Source organism: Delphinapterus leucas, chromosome 16 (assembly GCF_059928025.1).
Source record: "Delphinapterus leucas isolate spDelLeu-1000000601 "Yukka" chromosome 16, BTC_Dleu_Yukka2, whole genome shotgun sequence".
Classification (NCBI taxonomy): Eukaryota; Metazoa; Chordata; class Mammalia; order Artiodactyla; family Monodontidae; genus Delphinapterus; species Delphinapterus leucas.
In genome coordinates this window covers 14,641,551-14,647,341 of record NC_143144.1, presented here as the reverse complement: position 1 = coordinate 14,647,341, position 5,791 = coordinate 14,641,551, and positions in this window count along the sequence as shown.

Below are 5,791 nucleotides of genomic sequence, written 5' to 3'. Positions count from 1 at the left end.
TACAACTTCTTAATCCATTCATCCATTGATGGACCCCTAGGTTGCTTTCATGCCCTGGCTATTGTAAATAATATTGCTGCTATGAACATGGCGGTGCAGGTACCTTTTCAAGTTAGCATCTTTGTTTCTTTCAGATATATTTCCAGAAGTGGAATTGTTGGATCATATGGTAGTTTTATTTGTAATACTTTGAGAATCCTCTATACTGTTTTCCACAGTGGCCATACTAGTTTACAGTCCTACCCAGAATGTTCAAGGATTCCCTTTTCTCCACATTCTTGCCACATTTGTTTTCTCTTGTCTTTTTCATTATGGCCATTCTAACAGTCATGAGGTGATATCTCATTGTGTTTTGTTTTGTTTTGTTTGTGGTACGCGGGCCTCTCAGTGTTGTGGCCTCTCCCATTGCGGAGCACAGGCTCCAGACGCACAGGCTCAGTGGCCATGGTTCACGGACCCAGCCACTCCATGGCATGTGGGATCTTCCTGGACCGAGGCACGAACCCGTGTCCCCTGCATTGGCAGGCGGACCCTCAACCACTGCGCCACCAGGGAAGCCCCCCTCATTGTGGTTTTGATTGTCATTTCCCTAACGACTAGTGATGTTAAGTGTCCTTTCCTGTATGTGTTGGCCATTCCTGTATCTTCTTTGGAAAAATGTCTGTTCAGGTCTTTTACCCTATTTTAATTGAATTATTTGGTGTTTTTTTTTTTTTTCGCTGTTGAGTTGTATGAGTTCTTTATATATTTTAGATATTAACTTCTTATCAGATATATGGATTACAAATACCTTTTCTCATTCCTAGGTGATCTTTTCACTTTGTTGATTGTTTCTTTTGCTCTGCAGAAGCATTTTAGTTTCATGTAGTCCCACTTTTTAATTTTTGCCTTTATTGCTTGGACTCTAGGAATCATAGCAAAAAATCATTGCCAAGATGCGTGTCAAGGAGTTTTTATCCTGGATTTTTTTCTGGGAGTTTTATGGTTTTAGTTTCAGTTCTTACATTTAAGTCCTAATCCATTCTGAGTTAATTTTTGTGAGTGGTGTAAGACAGGGGTCTAGTTAAATTCTTTTACATGTGAATGTCCAATTTTCTGAGGATCATCTATTAAAGAGACAACCTTTTCTCCATTGAGTATCGTTGGCTCCATTTTCAAATGTTGGTTGGCCATATATATTTTGGTTTATTTATGAGCTATCAGTTCTGTTCCATTGATTCCTCTGTTTTTATCCAAAACCATATTGTTTTGATTACTATAGCTTTAGAGTATAGCTTGAAATCAAGAAGAGTGATGCCTCCTGTTTTGTTCTTCTTTCTCAGGATTGCTTTGGCTATTTGGAGTCTTTGTAGTCCTATGTAAAATTTAGGATTGTTTTTCCTACTTCTGTAAAATGGAATTGGAATGCCATTGGAATCTTGATAGGGGTTACACTGAATCTATAGATGGTTGGCAGTAGTTATGAACATTTGAATAATATGAGTTCTTCTAATCCATGAACGTAGTGTACCTATCCATCTTCAATTTCTTTCATCAGTATCTTCTAATTCTCAGAGTAGAGATCTTTGACCTCCTACTTTAAGTTTATTCCTAAGTATTTTACTGTTTTTGATTGCTATTGTAAATGAGATCAACTTCTTTATTTCTTTTTCAGACAATTTGTTATTAATATATAGAAATACAAAATTAACCTATAAAAATAGCATCTTGCAGCTTTACTGAATTCATTGATTAGGCATAACAGTTTTTTGGTAGGGTCTTCAGGATTTTCTACATATAAAATCATGTCATCTGCAGAGACAGACAATTTTACTGCATTTAACAACTTTGATGACTTTTATTTCTTTTTCTTGCCTGATGTTCTGGCTAGGATTTCCCATATTATGTTGAATAGGAGTGGTGAGGGTGGGCACCCTTGTCTTCTTTCTGATCTTAGAGAAAAAGCTTTTATTCTTTCTCCACTGAGTATGATATTAGCTGTGGACTTATCACATGTGGGCTTTATTATGTTCAGGTATGTTTCTTTCATACCTAATTTGTTAAGACTTTTTATAATGAAAAGATGTTGAGTTTGTCAAATGCTTTTTCTGCATCTATTGAGATGATCATATAGTTTTTTTCCCTTTCATTTTATTCATGTGATATATCACATTGATCAGTTTACATATTTTGAATAATCCTTGCATCCAGGGATAAATTCCACTTGACCATGGTGAGTGATAGTTTTAATGTGCTGCTAAATTTGGTTTGCTTGTATGTTACTGAGCATTTTTGCATCTATATTGATCAGAGATATTAGTCAGTAGTTTTCTTTTCTGATAGTGTCTTTTTCTGTTTGGGTATCAGGTAATGCTGGCCTTGTGAAATGAGTTTGGCCATGTTCCCTCCTCTTCAACATTGTGGATAGTTTGAAAAGGATAAATATTAGTTCTTCTTTAAGTGTTTGGTAGAGTTCCCCTGTGAAGCCATCTGGTCCTAGACTTTTATTTGGGGCGGGGGGTGGGGGAATGACTACTAGTTCAATTTCATTACTAGTGATTGGTCTGTTCAGATTTTCTATTTCTTCCTGATTCAGTCTTGGAGTATTTTATGTTTCTAGGAATTTATCCATTTGTCCTAGGTTGTCCACTCTGTTGGCATATAATTGTTTGTAGTATTCTCTTATGATTGTATTTCTGTGATATAAGTTGTAACTTCTCCTCTTTCATTTCTAATTTTATTTATTTGGGACTTCTCTCTTCTTGATGAGTCTGGGTAAAGGTTTGTGTATTTTGTTTATCTTTTAAAAACCAGTTCTTAGTTTCATTGATCTTTTCTATTGTATTTTAGTCTATATTTATTTCTGCCCTGGTATTTATTATTTCCTTCCTTCTACTAACTTTGGGCTTTGTTTGTTCTTTTTTTTCTAATTCCTTTAGATGTAAAATTAGGTAATTTATTTGATATTTTTCTTGTTTTTCTGAGATTGGCCTGTATCACTATGAACTTCCCTCTTAGAGCTGCTTAGATTTTGGAAATTCATGTTTCTATTTTCATTCATGTCAAGGTATGTTTTTATTTCCTCTGATTTTTTTTGTTGACCCATTTGTTTATTAGTTGCATGTTATTTCGTCTCACTATGTTTGTGTTTTTTCCAGTTTTCTTCCTATAATTAATTGTAAGTTTCATACCGCTGTGGGCAGAAAAGATGCTTGATATGATTTCAGTCTTAAATTTTTGAGACTTGTTTTGTGGCCTAGCCTGTGATCTGTTCTGGAGAATGCTCCATGTGCATTTGAAAAGAAGGTGCATTCTGCTGTTTTTGGATGTAATGTTCTCTCTCTCTCTAAATATATAAATATAATAAATAAATATATAGAAAGTCCATCTGATCTAATGTGTCATTAAAAGCCACTGTTTCCTTATTGATTTTCTTTCCAGATGATCTATCCATTGATGTAAGTGGAGTGTTGAAGTCGTCTGCTACTATTGTACTACTATCAATTTTTCCCTTTATGTCTGCTAATATTGGCTTTATATACTTAAATGCTCTTATATTATGTGCATATATGTTAACCAGTGTTATATTTTCTTATTGGGTTGACCCCTTTATTATTTGTCTCTTGTCATAGTCTTTGTTTTAAAGTCTATTTTGTCTGATATGAGTATTACTACCACAGATTTCATTTCCATTTGCATAGAATATCTTTTTCTATTTCTTCACTTTCTGTCTGTGTGTCTTTAGCTCTGAAGTGAGTCTCTTATAGGCAGCATATAGATTGGTCTTGTTTTTTTTCATCCATTTACCCACTCTGTATCTTTTGATTGGGGCATTTAGTTCATTTATATTTAAAGTGATTATTGATAGGTATATACGTATTGCCATTTTGTTACTTATTTTCTAGTTGTTCTTCTCTGTCCTTTTCTTCTTTTAGTCTCTTCCCTTGTGGTTTGATGGTTTTCTTTAGTGCTATGTTTGAGTTCCTTTCTCTTTGTTTTTTGTGTATCTGTTATAGGTTTTTGGTTTGTGATTACCACGCGGTCCATATATATAGACATATATGTTTATTTTAAGCTGTTGTATAAGTTTGAACACACTCTATAAGCTCTACATTTTTTTACACCCCTGCAAATATGCTTTTGACATCATATTTTACATTTTATTTTGTGTATTCCTTAACTGTTTATTGTAGTTATGGTAGATTTTACAACTTTTTTCTTTTACCTTCCAACTAGATTTGTAAGTGGTTGATCCACTGCCTTTACTATATGTTTGCCTTTACCAGTGAGATTTTTTTTCTTTCATATATTTTCTTATTTCTAGTTATGCCTTTTCTTTTCACGTAAAGAAGATCCTTTAACATTTTTGTAAGCCTGGTCTAGTGGCAATGAACTCTCAGTTTTTACTTTCTGGGAAAAAAGTTTTTCTTTTTTTCTTATTTCTCCATTAATTCTGAATGATAACTTTGCTGAGTAGAGTATCCTTGGTTGTAGGTTTTCTCCTTTGAGCACTTTAAATACATTATGCCACTCCCTTCTGGCCTGCAAAGGATCTGCCGAAAAATCAGCTGATAGCTTTATGGGACTGTAAGTATGTAAGTCCTTATTTTTCTCTTACTGCCTTTAAAATTCTCTTTAACTTTTGCCATTTTAATTATGATATGCCTTGGTGTGGCTCTCTTTGGGTTCATGTTGTTTGGAAATCTCTGTGCTTCCTGGATCTAGATATCTATTCCCTTCCCCAGGTTAGTGAAGTTTTCAGCCACTATTTCATCAAATACATCTTCTGCCCCTTTCTTTCTCTCCTTCTGGAACCTCTATAATGCTACTGTTAGTATGTTTGGTGCTGTCCCATAGGTCCCTTAAACTATTCTCGTTTTTATTTTTATTTTTTGAATACCCAAAATAGTTTTATTTTAAACATTTACCAAATTTAAGTTTTGCTAACTTCTGATACACAGACATGTAAATCTACATGACTGCTTACATATGCATATATAAATACATACATAATTCACATCTATGATAATATTTTGAGCTTTACCTATGAAATTAATTTCAATTGGGGTCAAATATTTCATCTTTTGCAAGAAAGCTAATTTGTTCATGAAAATCTTGACTCCACCCAAGGTAAGGAATAGAATCCCGGGTAGGACTGGGATATGGGAGTGGGGTGATCAGACATGCCACTAGCCCATACAGGGTGTATTGGTGCAAATTAGAGAAAGGAGCCACATCATCAGGGCAGACACGGCCATGCACCAATAAACTCAGCTTGGTGAGTGGAGCAGGACTTCAGCTCCCATTCCCTGACGCAGCTGGATGCCTTGCACTGGGTGCAACCAGCATGTAGGTGGCAGTCCTAGAGGGACGGCTCAGTGATGGTGCAAGCAGAAGATGGTGTTCTGGCCACCCTTGTACAGCTCCATTCCTTGCTAGACTGATTTAATTTGTCTGGAGGAGGTTGGTCGGGTAGGGATCTTTTCTTCTCACCACTTCTGATGATTTAGCTGAAGGAGATCTCTCCAACTGAAAAAGTCCATTTTTCAGGTTCAAGTGTGCAGATGGCCATGCAGCCTCCAAGTGGGCTTTCATGGTTTAATCTTAGGAAATAGCCCAGTGTTGATTCTTGATTCCTTAAAAAAAATATGCTGTCAGTCTGGCTGTAGATGAGCTTTGCAATTTCCCAACGCCTCAGCTCAGCCGCCTCATGCCAGGGGTTGTACGGAGGGGCTGCGTGAGGAGCGAGGAGCCGGGCGGGGAGCCACCGGGCCGCGCCTCAGTCCCAGGCGGGCCGGCCGGGGGACCAGGG